This window comes from Triticum aestivum, chromosome 1B, assembly GCF_018294505.1.
Source record: "Triticum aestivum cultivar Chinese Spring chromosome 1B, IWGSC CS RefSeq v2.1, whole genome shotgun sequence".
NCBI lineage: Eukaryota > Viridiplantae > Streptophyta > Magnoliopsida > Poales > Poaceae > Triticum > Triticum aestivum.
In genome coordinates this window covers 97,119,117-97,138,716 of record NC_057795.1, presented here as the reverse complement: position 1 = coordinate 97,138,716, position 19,600 = coordinate 97,119,117, and positions in this window count along the sequence as shown.

Sequence of the window (19,600 nt, the reverse complement as noted above, 5' to 3'; positions counted from 1 at the left end):
GTGGGGCGGCTACAAGACGGGGGGTGGTGTCAATCAACTACAAATGGAGAATTGAGTAGGAGAGTGGCAACTGTCGGATCTCGAGAGATGAGGGGCGGCAAGTAGGACATGTCATGTCCTCAACTTTTAGGGGAATGATGGGAGAGAGCGTGACGTTGGTGTCAATGCAAGCCCTCATTACCCGCTTCCCCGGCCTACCAGTGAGGGATTTGATTTTGACCCCCAAAATAAATGGCTTTTTAAAGATTTTTGTTGTTGTAAAGTACTTCCTCCGTCCTATAATATAAGAGGGAGTACTAGTTTGTGACTGGTATCTTGCTACATGCCTGTAACAAGCAACTAATCCCTTCGTCCTAAAAGAAATGGGCCCGCAACCCCTAAGCATGCCGCCGCAGACGCCGTTCCCTCACCAGGTCCATCCGACGCTGCCTCCCCCACGCAACCGGTGCTGCTCCCCACTCACGCACCGGCTGTGCAGCCCTGAATGGATGATGCCGTGGGAGGTGGCCGTGTTTGAGGAGCGTCCTATGAGGGCGCACACCCACATCGCAAGCGGTTCCTGTTGGGTTATGTAGTAATTTCAAAAATTTTCCTACGCACACGCAAGATCATGTGATGCATAGCAACGAGGGGAGAGTATTGTCTACGTACCCAACGCAGACCGACTGCGGAAGCGATGACACGACGTAGAGGAAGTAGTCGTACGTCTTCTCGATCCAACCGATCAAGCACCGAAACTACGGTACCTCCGAGTTCGAGCACACGTTCAGCTCGATGACGATCCCCGGACTCCGATCCAGCAAAGTGTCGGGGAAGAGTTTCGTCAGCACGACGGCGTGGTGACGATCTTGATGAACTACAGCAGCAGGGCTTCGCCTAAACTCCGCTACAGTATTATCGAGGAATATGGTGGCAGGGGGCACCGCACACGGCTAAGGAATTGATCACGTGGATCAACTTGTGTCAACTTGTGTGTTTTGGGGTGCCTCTACCTCAGTATATAAAGGAGCCAAGGGGGGAGAGGGGCACCGGCCAAGGAGAGAGGGCGCAGGAGGAGTCCTACTCCTACCAGGAGTAGGACTCCCCCCCCCAATCCTATTCCAACTAGGATTCCCAAGGGGGAAAGAGGGAGAGGGGTGGCCGGCCACCTCTCCTAGTCCTAATAGGACTAGGGGAAGGGGGGAGGCGCGCAGCCCCCTTGGGCTGCCCCTTTCTCCTTTCCACTAAGGCCCATGATGGCCCATATGGTTCCCGGGGGGTTCCGGTAACCTCCCGGTAACCCGGTAAAATCCCGATTTCACCCGGAACACTTCCGATGTCCAAACATAGGCTTCCAATATATCAATCTTTATGTCTCGACCATTTCGAGACTCCTCGTCATGTCCGTGATCACATCCGGGACTCCGAACAACCTTCGGTACATCAAAATGCATAAACTCATAATATAACTGTCATCGTAACCTTAAGCGTGCGGACCCTACGGGTTCGAGAACAATGTAGACATGACCGAGACACGTCTCCGGTCAATAACCAATAGCGGGACCTGGATGCCCATATTGGCTCCTACATATTCTACGAATATCTTTATCGGTCAGACCGCATAACAACATACGTTGTTCCCTTTGTCATCGGTATGTTACTTGCCCGAGATTCGATCGTCGGTATCCAATACCTAGTTCAATCTCGTTACCGGCAAGTCTCTTTACTCGTTCCATAATACATCATCTCACAACTAACATATTAGTTGTAATGCTTGCAAGGCTTATGTGATGTGTATTACCGAGAGGGCCCAGAGATACCTCTCCGACAATCGGAGTGACAAATCCTAATCTCAAAATACGCCAACCCAACATCGACCATTGGAGACACCTGTAGTACTCCTTTATAATCACCCAGTTACGTTGTGACGTTTGGTAGTACCCAAAGTGTTCCTCCGGTAAACGGGAGTTGCATAATCTCATAGTCATAGGAACATGTATAAGTCATGAAGAAAGCAATAGCAACATACTAAACGATCGGGTGCTAAGCTAATGGAATGGGTCATGTCAATCAGATCATTCTGCTAATGATGTGACCTCGTTAATCAAATAACAACTCATTGTTCATGGTTAGGAAACATAACCATCTTTGATTAACGAGCTAGTCAAGTAGAGGCATACTAGTGACACTTTGTTTGTCTATGTATTCACACATGTATTATGTTTCTGGTAAATACAATTCTAGCATGAATAATAAACATTTATCATGATTATAAGGAAATAAATAATAACTTTATTATTGCCTCTAGGGCATATTTCCTTCAGTCTCCCACTTGCACTAGAGTCAATAATCTAGATTACACTGTAATGATTCTAACACCCATGGAGCCTTTGGTGCTGATCATGTTTTGCTCATGGAAGAGGCTTAGTCAACGGGTCTGCAACATTCAGATCCGTATGTATCTTGCAAATCTCTATGTCTCCCACCTGGACTAGATCCCAGATGGAGTTGAAGCGTCTCTTGATGTGTTTGGTCCTTTTGTGAAATCTGGATTCCTTTGCCAATGCAATTGCACCAGTATTGTCACAAAAGATTTTCATTGGACCCGATGCACTAGGTATGACACCTAGATCGGATATGAACTCCTTCATCCAGACTCCTTCATTTGCTGCTTCCGAAGCAGCTATGTATTCCGCTTCACATGTAGATCCCGCTACGACGCTTTGTTTAGAACTGCACCAACTGACAGCTCCACCGTTTAATGTAAACACGTATCCGGTTTGCGATTTAGAATCGTCCGGATCAGTGTCAAAGCTTGCATCAACATAACCTTTTACGATGAGCTCTTTGTCACCTCCATATACGAGAAACATATCCTTAGTCCTTTTCAGGTATTTCAGGATGTTCTTGACCGCTGTCCAGTGATCCACTCCTGGATTACTTTGGTACCTCCCTACTAAACTTATAGCAAGGCACACATCAGGTCTGGTACACAGCATTGCATACATGATAGAGCCTATGGCTGATGCATAGGGAACATCTTTCATATTCTCTCTATCTACTGCAGTGGTCGGGCATTGAGTCTTACTCAATTTCACACCTTGTAACACAGGCAAGAACCCTTTCTTTGCTTGATCCATTTTGAACTTCTTCAAAATTTTGTCAAGGTATGTGCTTTGTGAAAGTCTAATTAAGCGTTTTGATCTATCTCTATAGATCTTAATGCCTAATATGTAAGCAGCTTCACCGAGGTCTTTCATTGAAAAACTTTTATTCAAGTATCCCTTTATGCTATCCAGAAATTCTATATCATTTCCAATCAGTAATATGTCATCCACATATAATATCAGAAATGCTACAGAGCTCCCACTCACTTTCTTGTAAATACAGGCTTCTCCGAAAGTCTGTATAAAACCAAATGCTTTGATCACACTATCAAAATGTTTATTCCAACTCCGAGAGGCTTGCACCAGTCCATAAATGGATCGCTGGAGCTTGCACACTTTGTTAGCTCCCTTTGGATCGACAAAACCTTCTGGTTGCATCATATACAACTCTTCTTCCAGAAATCCATTCAGAAATGCAGTTTTGACGTCCATTTGCCAAATTTCATAATCATAAAATGCGGCAATTGCTAACATGATTCGGACGGACTTAAGCATCGCTACGGGTGAGAAGGTCTCATCGTAGTCAATTCCTTGAACTTGCCGAAAACCTTTTGCGACAAGTCGAGCTTTGTAGACAGTAACATTACCATCAGCGTCAGTCTTCTTCTTAAAGATCCATTTATTCTCAATTGCTTGCCGATCATCGGGCAAGTCAACCAAAGTCCATACTTTGTTCTCATACATGGATCCCATCTCAGATTTCATGGCTTCAAGCCACTTTGCGGAATCTGGGCTCACCATCGCTTCTTCATAGTTCGTAGGTTCATCATGATCTAGTAGCATGACCTCCAGAACAGGATTACCGTACCACTCTGGTGCGGATCTTACTCTGGTTGATCTACGAGGTTCAGCAGTATCTTGATCTGAAGTTTCATGATCATTATCATTGGCTTCCTCACTAACTGGTGTAGGTGTCACTGAAACAGTTTTCTGTGATGAACTACTTTCCAGTAAGGGAGCAGGTACAGTTACCTCGTCAAGTTCTACTTTCCTCCCACTCACTTCTTTCGAGAGAAACTCCTTCTCTAGAAATGATCCATTCTTAGCAACGAATGTCTTGCCTTCGGATCTGTGATAGAAGGTGTACCCAACAGTTTCCTTTGGGTATCCTATGAAGACACATTTCTCCGATTTGGGTTCGAGCTTATCAGGTTGAAGCTTTTTCACATAAGCATCGCAGCCCCAAACTTTAAGAAACGACAACTTTGGTTTCTTGCTAAACCACAGTTCATAAGGCGTCGTCTCAACGGATTTTGATGGTGCCCTATTTAACGTGAATGCGGCCGTCTCTAAAGCATATCCCCAAAAAGATAGCGGTAAATCAGTAAGAGACATCATAGATCGCACCATATCTAGTAAAGTATGATTACGACATTTGGACACACCATTACGCTGTGGTGTTCCGGGTGGCGTGAGTTGCGAAACTATTCCACAGTTTTTCAAATGTATACCAAACTCGTAACTCAAATATTCTCCTCCATGATCAGATCGTAGAAACTTTATTTTCTTGTTACGATGATTTTCAACTTCACTCTGAAATTCTTTGAACTTTTCAAATGTTTCAGACTTATGTTTCATTAAGTAGATATATCCATATCTGCTTAAATCATCTGTGAAGGTGAGAAAATAACGATATCCGCCACGAGCCTCAATATTCATCGGGCCACATACATCGGTATGTATGATTTCCAACAAATCTGTTGCTCTCTCCATAGTACCGGAGAACGGTGTTTTAGTCATCTTGCCCATAAGGCACGGTTCGCAAGTACCAAGTGATTCATAATCAAGTGGTTCCAAAAGTCCATCAGCATGGAGTTTCTTCATGCGCTTTATACCGATATGACCTAAACGACAGTGCCACAAATAAGTTGCACTTTCGTTATCAACTCTGCATCTTTTGGCTTCAACATTATGAATATGTGTATTACTACTATCGAGATTCAATAAGAATAGACCACTTTTCAAGGGTGCATGACCATAAAAGATATTACTCATATAAATAGAACAACCATTATTCTCTGATTTAAATGAATAACCGTCTCGCATTAAACAAGATCCAGATATAATGTTCATGCTCAACGCTGGCACCAAATAACAATTATTTAGGTCTAATATTAATCCCGAAGGTAGATGTAGAGGTAGCGTGCCGACTGCGATCACATCGACTTTGGAACCGTTTCCCACGCGCATCGTCACCTCGTCCTTTGCCAGTGCCCGCTTATTCTGTAGTCCCTGTTTCGAGTTGCAAATATTAGCAACAGAACCAGTATCAAATACCCAGGTGCTACTGCGAGCTCTAGTAAGGTACACATCAATAACATGTATATCACATATACCTTTGTTCACCTTGCCATCCTTCTTATCCGCCAAATACTTGGGGCAGTTCCGCTTCCAGTGACCAGTCTGCTTGCAGTAGAAGCACTCAGTTTCAGGCTTAGGTCCAGACTTGGGTTTCTTCTCTTGAGCAGCAACTTGCTTGCCGTTCTTCTTGAAGTTCCCCTTTTTCTTCCCTTTGCCCTTTTTCTTGAAACTAGTGGTCTTGTTAACCATCAACACTTGATGCTCCTTCTTGATTTCTACCTCCGCAGCTTTCAGCATTGCGAAGAGCTCGGGAATAGTCTTGTTCATCCCTTGCATATTATAGTTCATCACGAAGCTCTTGTAGCTTGGTGGCAGTGATTGGAGAATTCTGTCAATGACGCAATCATCCGGAAGATTAACTCCCAATTGAATCAAGTGATTATTATACCCAGACATTTTGAGTATATGCTCACTGACAGAACTGTTCTCCTCCATCTTGCAGCTATAGAACTTATTGGAGACTTCATATCTCTCAATTCGGGCATTTGCTTGAAATATTAACTTCAACTCCTGGAACATCTCATATGCTCCATGACGTTCAAAACGTCGTTGAAGTCCCGATTCTAAGCCGTAAAGCATGGCACACTGAACTATCGAGTAGTCATCAGCTTTGCTCTGCCAGACGTTCATAACATCTGGTGTTGCTCCAGCAGCAGGCCTGGCACCCAGCGGTGCTTCCAGGACGTAATTTTTCTGTGCAGCAATGAGGATAATCCTCAAGTTACGGACCCAGTCCGTGTAATTGCTACCATCATCTTTCAACTTTGCTTTCTCAAGGAACGCATTAAAATTCAACGGAACAACAGCACGAGCCATCTATCTACAATCAACATAAACAAGCAAGATACTATCAGGTACTAAGTTCATGATAAATTTTAAGTTCAATTAATCATATTATTTAAGAACTCCCACTTAGATAGACATCCCTCTAATCCTCTAAGTGATTACGTGATCCAAATCAACTAAACCATGACCGATCATCACGTGAGATGGAGTAGTTTTCAATGGTGAACATCGTTATGTTGATCATATCTACTATATGATTCACGCTCGACCTTTCGGTCTCCGTGTTCCGAGGCCATATATGCATATGCTAGGCTCGTCAAGTTTAACCTGAGTATTCTGCGTGTGCAAAACTGGCTTGCACCCGTTGTAGATGGACGTAGAGCTTATCACACCCGATCATCACGTGGTGTCTGGGCACGACGAACTTTGGCAACGGTGCATACTCAGGGAGAACACTTCTTGATAATTTAGTGAGAGATCATCTTATAATGCTACCATCAATCAAAGCAAGATAAGATGCATAAAAAGATAAACATCACATGCAATCAATATAAGTGATATGATATGGTCATCATCATCTTGTGCTTGTGATCTCCTTCTCCGAAGCACCTTCATGATCACCATCGTCACCGGCGCGACACCTTGATCTCCATCGTAGCATCGTTGTCGTCTCGCCAATCTTATGCTTCCACGACTATCACTACCGTTTAGTAATAAAGTAAAGCATTACATCGCGAGTGCATTGCATACAATAAAGCGACAACCATATGGCTCCTGCCAGTTGCCGATAACTCGGTTACAAAACATGATCATCTCATACAATAAAATTCAGCATCATGCTTTGACCATATCACATCACAACATGCCCTGCAAAAACAAGTTAGACGTCCTCTACTTTGTTGTTGCTTGTTTTACGTGGCTGCTACGGGCTTAAGTAAGAACCAATCTCACCTACGCATCAAAACCACAACGATAGTTTGTCAAATAGACTCCGTTTTAACCTTCGCAAGGACCGGGCGTAGCCATACTTGGTTCAACTAAAGTTGGAGAGACAGTCGCCCGCAAGCCATCTCTGTGCAAAGCACGTCGAGGGAACCGGTCTCGCGTAAGCGTACGCGTAAGGTTGGTCTGGGTCGTCTCGTCCAACAATACCGCCGAACCAAAATATGACATGCTGGTAGGCAGTATGACTTGTATCGTCCACAACTCACTTGTGTTCTACTCGTGCAAATAACATCAACATCAATAACCTAGGCTCTGATACCACTGTTGGGTTATGTAGTAATTTCAAAAATTTCCTACGCACACGCAAGATCATGTGATGCATAGCAACGAGGGGAGAGTATTGTCTACGTACCCAACGCAGACCGACTGCGGAAGCGATGACACGACGTAGAGGAAGTAGTCGTACGTCTTCTCGATCCAACCGATCAAGCACTGAAACTACGGTACCTCCGAGTTCGAGCACACGTTCAGCTCGATGACGATCCCCGGACTCCGATCCAGCAAAGTGTCGGGGAAGAGTTTCGTCAGCACGACGGCATGGTGACGATCTTGATGAACTACAGCAGCAGGGCTTCGCCTAAACTCCGCTACAGTATTATCGAGGAATATGGTGGCAGGGGGCACCGCACACGGCTAAGGAATTGATCACGTGGATCAACTTGTGTCAACTTGTGTGTTTGGGGTGCCTCTACCTCAGTATATAAAGGAGCCAAGGGGGGAGGGGGCGCCGGCCAAGAGAGAGAGGCGCAGGAGGAGTCCTACTCCTACCGGGAGTAGGACTCCCCCCCCAATCCTATTCCAACTAGGATTCCCAAGGGGGAAAGAGGGAGAGGGGTGGCCGGCCACCTCTCCTAGTCCTAATAGGACTAGGGTAAGGGGGAGGCGCGCAGCCCCCTTGGGCTGCCCCTTTCTCCTTTCCACTAAGGCCCATGAAGGCCCATATGGCTCCCGGGGGGTTCCGGTAACCTCCCGGTAACCCGGTAAAATCCCGATTTCACCCGGAACACTTCCGATGTCCAAACATAGGCTTCCAATATATCAATCTTTACGTCTCGACCATTTCGAGACTCCTCGTCATGTCTGTGATCACATCCGGGACTCCGAACAACCTTCAGTACATCAAAATGCATAAACTCATAATATAACTGTCATCGTAACCTTAAGTGTGCGGACCCTACGGGTTCGAGAACAATGTAGACATGACCGAGACACGTCTCCGGTCAATAACCAATAGCGGGACCTGGATGCCCATATTGGCTCCTACATATTCTACGAAGATCTTTATCGGTCAGACCGCATAACAACATACGTTGTTCCCTTTGTCATCGGTATGTTACTTGCCCGAGATTCGATCGTCGGTATCCAATACCTAGTTCAATCTCGTTACTGGAAAGTCTCTTTACTCGTTCCGTAATACATCATCTCACAACTAACATATTAGTTATAATGCTTGCAAGGCTTATGTGATGTGTATTACCGAGAGGGCCCAGAGATACCTCTCCGACAATCGGAGTGACAAATCCTAATCTCGAAATACGCCAACCCAACATTGACCATTGGAGACACCTGTAGTACTCCTTTATAATCACCCAGTTACGTTGTGACGTTTGGTAGTACCCAAAGTGTTCCTCCGGTAAACGGGAGTTGCATAATCTCATAGTCATAGGAACATGTATAAGTCATGAAGAAAGCAATAGCAACATACTAAACGATCGGGTGCTAAGCTAATGGAATGGGTCATGTCAATCAGATCATTCTACTAATGATGTGACCTCGTTAATCAAATAACAACTCATTGTTCATGGTTAGGAAACATAACCATCTTTGATTAACGAGCTAGTCAAGTAGAGGCATACTAGTGACACTTTGTTTGTCTATGTATTCACACATGTATTATGTTTCCGGTAAATACAATTCTAGCATGAATAATAAACATTTATCATGATTATAAGGAAATAAATAATAACTTTATTATTGCCTCTAGGGCATATTTCCTTCAGTTCCTGTGCTCTGTCCGAGGAAGATGGACGGCGTCGCAAGCGGCTGCTTCCAGTGGTGGTGGCTACTCTCTATGGCGTCCATGAGCGGAGGCAGCAGGCACCTGGTTTCCGATCTGGCCACCCCCTGCATTGCCTCCACCGATCCAGCCTTCTCTCCACCCACAGGTGGTTATCTCGGGTTTCACCCCTGCTTCCACAACCCGAACCTCACCACCGTGAAAGAGCAGGCACAGCAGCGCCACTACTGATGCGCGAGAGCAAAGTGAGCACCTCAGCATGCCGCCGGCGAGGAAGGTGTCAAGCGTGAGGCAGAGGGGCCACGGTGGGAGCGGCACGTCTGTGTGACAGTGCGAGCAGCCGCTATTTGGGGTTTCTAGGTGAACCTTTTTACTGATTTTCCCCATTGTTGGTAGCTCCTTGGAAGCCGGAGGGCACATCTGTCTTCATCATTCCCGCCATGCACAACACCACCGAGGTTGGTATCTCCATCTTCCTTGGCTCCTCGACGAAGCCCTGCACAACATGGTGCTCATCTGTGTCCAGTACTAACTAGTGCCGCACACTAACTGTTCGACAGAATGTAGACATGCAGTGCCTTGTGAAGTCCACAGATCTTTGATAAGGCCTGTGTGAGTTCTGCAGCTAAGCTTTCTCCTAATGAGATATATCTTGTTTTCTGGGATAAATCTTCATCGTCACATGTACAAGTGAAAAACATACTGCATGCATCTCCTAGGGGCATGATATACTCTGCTAATCTCCCCTTATAAATCAATAGGTTGGTACAAAATCTATAAATGGCTTCTTATTCGTCTACCATTATTCTTCAGTTTCAAAAGTGTTTCATTAATTTCTTGCTTATATAATGATAGCAGATTTGTTGACATTTCAGTATGCAAAACCCAATACTCAATCCATGCTTTGGGGTTTTATTACTGGCCTTGTCCGTCCAAATAATGAATGCATGGAAAGAATGTGCAGATGCTTCCTTGTTCTCAAGGCATGCATTCTGGACTAGGAGAGTCAAGTAGAAGGCCTTCATTTGTTTCACATCTCTTTGAGGTGCTGTATCAGCTTGTTCTTGCCCATGTTTTCTGTGCTTGTGAAGGCGATGGAATGAGCGTACTGATAAACTTTGGCAAAGCAGGCCGAGCAATTAGCAAGGTAACATTCTTTTCTCTCTATCTTTTAAACGACACCACACATTGATAGGTTACCAAATTTTGTAGTAGCAAATTACTCGGAAGTTTAAATATATGTTTGCATATTATATGTTTATTAATTTACCCAAAAAGGTTTTCGCCCCGCTTTATATTATAAAGCAAATCGCCCAAGCCAAACAACCAACAAGGTTCACACACACACAAGTCTAATACACAAATAAGATAGCAAAAGGGTTAATGCTGAGGGCACAACTCAACAAGCCCTGGAAACAAAGGAACACTCAGACACAGCAACATTGTTTATTAATTTAGTCAACGCATGCATTTCACGAGCACGATTACTACTAGTGTCCTGGAAATAAAGCCGTATAATCTTGAAATAATCTAGGCAAGTGCAAACACTGTCTAAGTCTCATACTCCCTCTTTCTCAGTTTACAAGGCGTGCGCGTACCCCTAAGTCGTCAATTTGACCAACCTAATACAAGTCATATATTACAAAAATTATATCAATATAAACTTCAGATGTTCTATTTTCAAAAGGTATAATTTTTGTGTTATATAGTTTATATTAGGGTGATAGAATTGGCAACCTAGGTATACGCGTAGGACTTGTAAACTGAGACGGAGGGAGTACTTAAATCCAGATAAGACATGTTTTCATCACAAAGAACCTAATTATCCGAGGCTTGGTTTGCACCATTCCACAGGTCGAGTCGGTGGTCTTCTGCGCCCAGCCTCCGCATGATCGGCCGTCCATGATGTTGAACCGTTTATTATTACCAGTGCAGTTCCCTTTGCTTGGTTCTGCGTGATAAGTCTGCTTTACGAGAACGTGTTTGATGCCCGGCCGGAAGTACGCGGTACTTTTCCGGCGTGTGCTAATCTGGAATCTTGGCACGCGCTCTAGCTCCGAGGAACGAGCCATGCATTGCAACCCTCGAGTACGCTACGTTAAATTCCACTCGTGATCCTGACTACACTGCTCGAAATCATGCATCTCGCTTCTTAACTTATTCAGTTCCCAATAGGTATCCCTGCAGTCCAGCTGGTACTTCACAGTTAATTTACGATGATCACGTTGTTCATGCAAAGTTAATCACGCTGTTTTGTTGGGTTCTTTCGGTGCAGGCACCGGTGCCATTTTTTACAGCCCGCCAGATAATGGGCATCCAGTGCAGGCACGCGGACGCGGTAGGTGAGATCTGAAGGCTAGCTAGCAGCTGCCCGCGTGCCGGTCGCCGGAGCGGCAACCTTATAAGCCCGACAGACCGACGCTGCATGGTACTGAGTACTGACGAGCTATCTAGAAACATAGCCAGCCTCAATCGATCAACCCACAACCAATGGCGCCGCACATAACCCTCTCGCCGGTTGTGGTGGCGGCGGCTCTGATGCTGCTGACATCGTGTCCGCTCTTCGCCGGAGCGGTGGTTAAACCAGAGGAGGCGATGGGGATGCCCGGCTGCGACATCACCTGCGGCGACATGAAGGTGCCGTACCCATTTGGCATGGGCGCCCCCAGCTGCTACTGGCCAGGGTTCAACCTCACTTGCGACCGCACCGGCAAGACTCCGCGGCTGCTGCTCGGGGATGGAAGCCTCCAAGTCCAAGATATCGACTTGGCTAATTACCGGCTGTCCGTCACACACACCGGCGAGATAAAAACCGACGCCAACGGGAGTGGCTGGTTAGGCGGCGCCCTGAGGGACGACGGGCCCTACGTGCTGTCAAGTGACAGCGAGCTCATCCTGACAGGCTGCAACGTGCGGGCGACACTCAGGGTTGGCGGTGGTGCCACCATCAGCAGCTGCTCCTCGGTCTGCGAAGCCGGCCATGAACCAGTCACGAACGTGCCTTCCAGGTTCCAAGGCCGGATGCTGTGCACTACCATAGGGCTGCTGCCAGGCGGACATTGTCCTCAAACAGCCAGTGGAGGCCGTGCCTAAGCTTTCCTACGGCGTCCAGCTAGACTACTTCGGCGGGAATCGCACCACGGACCTGGAGCGGCTGCCTACGCGCGTGTTCGTCGCGAAGAAGGGGTGGTTCCGGCAGCCCAGTGTCTCCGACGAGCTTTTGCAGACGAGACGGCCGCCATCGCAGGACGCGATGGTGGTTCCAGTCTCGCTCACGTGGGGTGCGGAGCATGACATCAACGACACCTTGGAGGTGTGTCGTGAGAACGCAGGTTACACGGCCAGGAGTGTGTGCAGGAGCAACCACAGCTTCTGCTACAAGGGTGCAAGAGGATAATTTTTTTTTAAAAAAGGGGGATTCCCTGGCCTCTGCATCAGAAAGATGCATACGACCATCTTATTAACCAAATAAAGTAGTGCGAACATGGTTCCAAAAGTCTCATAAAGTACTAAAAAAACACAAAAAGCTCACACAAAGCCAGAGAGGGCTAGAAACATCAACTAGCCAAGAAAAGACGCCACAACCGGCTGGCTAAAACTAGATAGGGATACTAAATGCCTATCCTATTACATGACCGCCATCCAAACCGGTTGAAGATATTCCGAGCTACCATCTCCCAGCGGAAAGACCCAGTAACCAAATGCTCCCTGGCCTCCGTCTGGGTTAGTAGCGACCACGAACGGATCAGTGCCGTAGCTCGGAATAAAACCTGCAAAAAATGTATACATGATATTCTGTTAAAGACCAAATCATTTCTGCAATTCCAGATAGTCCACAGCAAAGCACAAACTTCAACCCGAATATGTCTCGCTAAGTCAGGCTCAATCCCATTAAGCCATGTCCCAAATAACGCATTAACAGAATTCGGTGGGTTGATATTAAAAACAATGTGGACCGTCTGCCAAAGTACCTTGGCCAGCGGGCAATCAAAAAAGAGGTGTTTGATAGTCTCATCCCGATCGCAGAAACTACACCTAGTAGGTCCTGTCCAATTACGCTTTATCAAGTTGTCCTTAGTTAAAATAACTTGTTTATGGACAAACCACATAAACACTTTTATTTTCAGAGGAGCTTTGACATCCCAAACATGCTTGGACGTAGGAATGGAGTTCGAATTAATAACATCAATATACATTGATTTTACCGTAAATGCTCCAGACTTAGTCAACTTCCAGCGTAATTCATCGGGTTGTTGAGAAAGCTGGACTTCCATCAGTCTTCTAACTAGACGGAGCCATTCTTCCCAATGATTGCCCGCTAGCGATCGACGGAACTGAATATTAAGGGGGGTAGATTGAAAGACCGATGCAACGAACACCTCACGTCGTTGAACGATGCGGTACAAAGACGGGTATTGGATGGCCAAGGGTGTCTCACCGAGCCAAGTATCCTCCCAGAAACGTGTACTCGTGCCGTTTCCAATAACAAACTTCGTCCTATTAAACAATGCATGTTTGACTTTCATAAGGCCTTTCCAGAAGGGCGAGTCAGTCGGCCGGACTGTAACCTGGGACAAAGTTTTTGTCTGGAGGTACTTGCTGCGAAGGATTTGAGCCCACATAGCATCATTCTCCGAAGAGAGCTTCCACAGCCACTTGCTAAGAAGACATTTATTCTTAACTTCGAGATTCTCAATCCCGAGACCCCCTTGGTCTTTCGGTCTACAAATGATATCCCATTTAGCAAGCTGATATTTTCTTTTAAGCTCATCACCCTGCCAAAAGAAGCGCGATAGAAGTCCAGTCTCTTCCTAACCCCAACTGGTACCTCAAAGAATGATAGAAGAAACATTGGCATACTCATGAGCACCAAATTAATTAGGATTAATCGGCCTCCGTATGACATGAGCTTACCCTTCCAGCAGCTCATTTTCTTCTCAAATCGGTCCTCGATGCACTTCCATTCTCTGTTTGTCAGCCTATGATGGTGGATAGGAATCCCCAAGTAAGAGAAGGGTAACTCTCCCAACTCACATCCAAACAATTGCCTATAAGCATCCTGTTCATCTTTGGCCCTACCAAAACAGAACAACTCGCTCTTATGAAAGTTGATCTTTAACCCAGTCAATTGTTCAAATAGGCATAACACCAGCTTCATATTTCTCGCCTTGGCCAAGTCATGCTCCATAAAGATGATCGTATCATCAGCGTACTGAAGGATGGAAACACCTCCATCAATAAGATGAGGTACCAATCCACCGACTTGACCACTTTCCTTAGCCCTTCCTATCAAAATTGCTAACATATCCACCACAATGTTAAACAAGATAGGGGACATCGGATCTCCTTGTCTTAGGCCTTTATGTGTCTGGAAATAGTGACCTATGTCATCGTTAACTCTAATTCCCACACTACCTTTTTGCGTAAATGATTCAACCTGTCGGCGCCAGGCTTCATCAAAACCTTTCATACGCAATGACTGTTGGAGGAATGGCCATTTGACCTTATCATACGCTTTCTCGAAATCCACCTTAAAAATCACTCCATCTAATTTTTTGGAATGGATTTCATGGAGCGTTTCATGCAGGACTACCACCCCTTCAAGGATATTTCTGTCCGGCATGAAAGCGGTTTGGGACTGTTGCACCACAGAATGCGCAATCTGTGTGAGTCTGTTAGTCCCGACCTTGGTGAAAATTTTGAAACTAACATTGAGGAGACAGATCGGCCTGAATTGCTCAATTCTCACCGCATCTGTCTTCTTAGGAAGCAGTGTGATAGTCCCAAAATTCAAGTGAAATAATTGAAGCTGTCCAGAGAACAGATCATGGAACATAGATAGTAAATCCCCCTTAATAATGTGCCAGCACTTTTTATAGAACTCTGCCGGGAATCCATCCGGTCCAGGAGCCTTATTGTTTTTCATCTGTGTAATGGCATCAAACACCTCCTTCTCCGAGAACGGGGCAAACAGAATATCATTATCGGCAGCCGATAGCTGAGGTACATCCTCAGTCCTGGACTCATCGAGGGACACACTATTATCCTCCGGAGATCCAAATAACTGCTTATAATAGTCGGTAATATATGTTTTTAGGTTATCCTGACCTAAAATAGTGCCCTCGTCTTGCTCAAGCTGAAAGATACGCTTCTTTCTGTGTTTGCCATTAGCAATCAAATGGAAGAACTGAGTATTCGCATCCCCCTGGACCACTTTTCGGACTTTAGGACGCAAAGCCCACTTCAGTTCTTCTTCGCGGAGCAATTCTTTTAACCTCTTCTCCGCCTCATTTTTAACCTGAAGCTCAACTGGTGATAAAATATGGGATTCGGCCTGTATGTCCAGGTCCTGTATAAGAATAAGGAGTCTATCCTTTTCAATCTTATACTCACCACTGAGGTGCTTAGCCCAACCCCGTAAGAAGCTTCTCAAATGCCTAATCTTATTCTGCCAACGCTCAATCGCAGTTTTGCCTCCTACACCTTTAACCCATTCCCTGGCAATCAAGTCCAAGAACCCCTCGCGTTCAAACCATGACATCTCGAAGGAGAATGTGTTCTTGTTACCCACGTGGTTTGGCTCCCCTGAGTCCACAAACAATGGGGTATGATCAGATATTCCCCTCGAAAGATCTTGCACCGTAACCAGAGGGAACTTTTGTTCCCACTCCACGCTCGCAAGAACTCGATCAAGTTTTTCATAGGTTGGGTTTGGCAGAGCATTAGCCCAGGTAAACTTTCGACCAGAAAGCTCTATCTCTCTCAGATCCAAGCTTTCAATAATGGTGTTGAACATGAAAGACCATCTGCCATCAAAGTTATCATTGTTCTTCTCCTCTCTCCTCTTGATGATATTGAAATCACCTCCAACTAAAATTGGCAGTTGTTCAGACCCACAGATTCGAACAAGGTCCGCTAGAAATTCCGCTTTAAGCTCGGGCTGTGCGGCACCATAGACCGCCATCAAAGCCCAGTTAAAACCATCTATCCTAGACCTAACTCGAAACTTCACCGCGAAGTCACCTATCACTACACTTCGGACTTCAAGCGAATCGCATCTCATACCTAGTAAGATACCACCCGATCTTCCTCGTAGAGGGAGGCAATGCCAATCGAAATCAATACCACCCACAAGAGAGGAGAGAAACTATGGTGCGAAGTTATCTCTACCCGTCTCCGATAGAGCAATAAAATCTAACCTCTGCTCTAAAGCTGCCTCAGCCAGGAATCTTCTTTTAGCCAAGTCCTTCAGACCTCTGCTATTCCAAAAAATTCCTCTCATATTTCATCATGGAATTTTTTAGTGGTTCGAATCCTAGAACTCCTATGAACTGCGGAATCGGGATAAATCTTCTGTTTCCACTTACGCTTAGGTTTACTAAGCTCAGTGTCCCGGTCCTCATGACCGGGTTCACAAATATGACTAGCATCATTCTCTAGGGGTGCATCATCTTCCTCAGCGTCATGAATGGGGGGTGCTAGATCCTCACACAGATTATCGAGCACTGTAATCCCTAACGCATTAATCTCACCATCATTCATTGGTTTAACTGCTGCAAGATTACGAATAGTCTCTAAAGCACGTTCCGCCTCCAAATCTAATAGATCATTCACCGAATTGGTAATCTCACTAACCGTAGCACCTAGTGAAACTCCTAATTGGTTTGCATTATTTATAATGTCCTCATTAGAAAAATGCAATAAGGAATTAGATAGGTTGACGGACATACCAGAAGATAAAGCAGCATCCTGAAGCTTGGCCGCCCTCATAGCGCACCGCTGCTGCATATCGTCCACCTCAGGGATGTCGAGGATGCGAGCACTCATCCGTCTCCCCTCGGAGATAGGGTCCGAGATCCCACCAAACGCGACAACCTCCTCCCTAGTAAAACCTGGCACTGAATCCCTGAAAGGTGGTGCCGAAGTTACCAGAGATGGCGTCTGTGGGTTCCCGATCCCCTAAGACAGGTGCCCCATACCAGGGCCCCCTGCCAAAGGTAGTGTCGAGGAGGGTGTAGTGGGGACCGCCTGCCCGCACCTTCCTCCCACCCCAGCCGCCGGCTCAGACGAAAGAGCCATCGGCGGGGTGGTCCTCCTGACCGTCGGTGCAGAGGGAGGAGACAGGGCCTCCTGCCCCGGCGTCCCCCCTAACGCAGCAGCAACCTCCGTGGTTACCACCAACGGAGTAGCAGGATCCGAGGCCTCCTGCCTCGAGCTCCCTCTCGCAGCACCGTCCGACCCCCTCGGGGCCGGCGTCACCGACGCCACAGGGATCGTTATGGGGACGGGAGAAGACGGGGCCACCTGCCCCGAAACCCCTCCCCCAGAACCCAACGCGACCGCAGTCGCCGACTCCGTAGTCGCGTCCGTGAGAGGCGCTAGAACAAGAGAAGCACCCTCCGGCCTCCTCTCGTAGCGCCGACCGAAGTCCTCACATGTCGTCCAACAGACAAACCAGCCTCCCCATCGAACTCCAACAAAGGGAGCGTGTGCTCAAGACAATCACTAGACTCAACCCGGTCACTCCAGAGTCTGGGAGGTGCCGAGGCTGGCTCAAAAGACCCAAAACGCAAAGTAGTCATGGGCACCGCTGGTGAAGCTGCGGGCTCAACCCCGGTCCCCTCCCCAGGCTACTGAGAAGGTGGGTGAAAACTGTTAGACCCCTCTCGATTGGGCTCATCTGACGGTGGCCCCTTGGCCCCCGCATTACCATCCCTGTCGTGCATGTCAACATCATTGCCATTAACAGCATCAGCAAATAAATCGGTGTCCTCAAACTCGATCTCTAGCGGGAACACCTCTCCCTTATAGGTCCAGTTGACCTTATCAGGCACAAACTCAATATCCAGAACGCTAACTAAAAGCCGTGCAACCCCATGGGCACGCGTGAAAGCCATATCCACTTTTTCTGTCTTTCCAACCATGATGCATAAACTGGCCACCACTTGAGCATCCTGTAGAGGCTTAGATGGAGCCCCTATAAACCGCAACCAGACCTGCGTAACTGGCTTTCCTTTGGGCTCAACCTGCTTCCACTCGTTGAACTCCAGGATACACTTAGTCCCTGGAACTTTACACAAGCCAAAGCTCAATAATCTCTGCAGGTCATCAACAGATGGGAAATCAACTTAAAAAACCCTGTCCTCGATGAGCACCAAATCCCATCTAAAATCCCCGGGAGCCAGCTCCTGAAGCCTCCTCACAATCTGTGCCTCAGTCACCTCGCCCTGGGTCGCCCTCACAATCCCGGTAGCCAAACTCAGGGTATCCTCCGGGACCTCTCTCGCCGCGGGGGACTCAAAAAACATAAGCTCAGCACAGTATACTCCATAAATATTCAGCGTCGGAGGCATGTCACGCAATAACGGTGTAACACCCCGGATGTAACTTTCCATCTTTGTAACTCCAAATCTTGCCATTTTCAGCTATGTGATATGATATTCCCTCCGTGGTTGGGTTTTGTCTTTTGTTTTGCATTTTATTCATGTCATGCATATCATATCATGTCATCATGTGCATTTCATTTTGCATACGTGTTCATCTCATGCATCCGAGCATTTTTCCCGTTGTCCGTTTCGCAATCCAACACTCCCACATGCACCGGCGCACCCCTCTTGTCTCTTTTCGTGTGCGGGTGTTGAACGTTCTCGGAATGGACCGAGCCTTGCCAAGTGGCCCTAGAATAGCACCGGTAGATCACCTGTCAAGTTTCGGGTCATTTGGAGCTCGTTTGGTACTCCAATGGTTATCCACATATCCGCAAATGCCTCTTTTAAGTTGCAGCCCAACATCCCTCCAAAACAGCCCAATAACCCATCTAACTCCCCTCCATGCTCTCCGTCGTCGGATCACGATCGTGTGGGCGAAAACCGCATCTCATTTGGACACTCCTAGCTCCCTCTACCTATAAATATGTGCACTCCCCCGAATTTCCGGACGAAACCCTAGTCTCCCCGCTCCCCTCGCACCGCCGGACGAAATCCGGACGGTCGGACACGTCCGCCCGCGCCACCGGACGAATCAGGCCGCGCCACGTGGCAGGCCGCGCCAGGCCCGCGAGGCCCGTCCCCGGCCCCCGCGGCTCGCGCCTTCGCCTCCCGCGCCCGACCGGCCCGCGCGCCGCCGGCCGCCTCAGCCGCGCGCCGCCGGCCGCCCGCTCCTGCCCCACCGCCGCGCCCCTCGACGCCGAGCACCGCCGCCTCTCCCTCAACCCCGCCGGCGACCGCGCCCCGGCGAGCCTCTGCCTCTCCCACAGTGCCCCGGCCTCCTCCCTCACCTCCGGCGT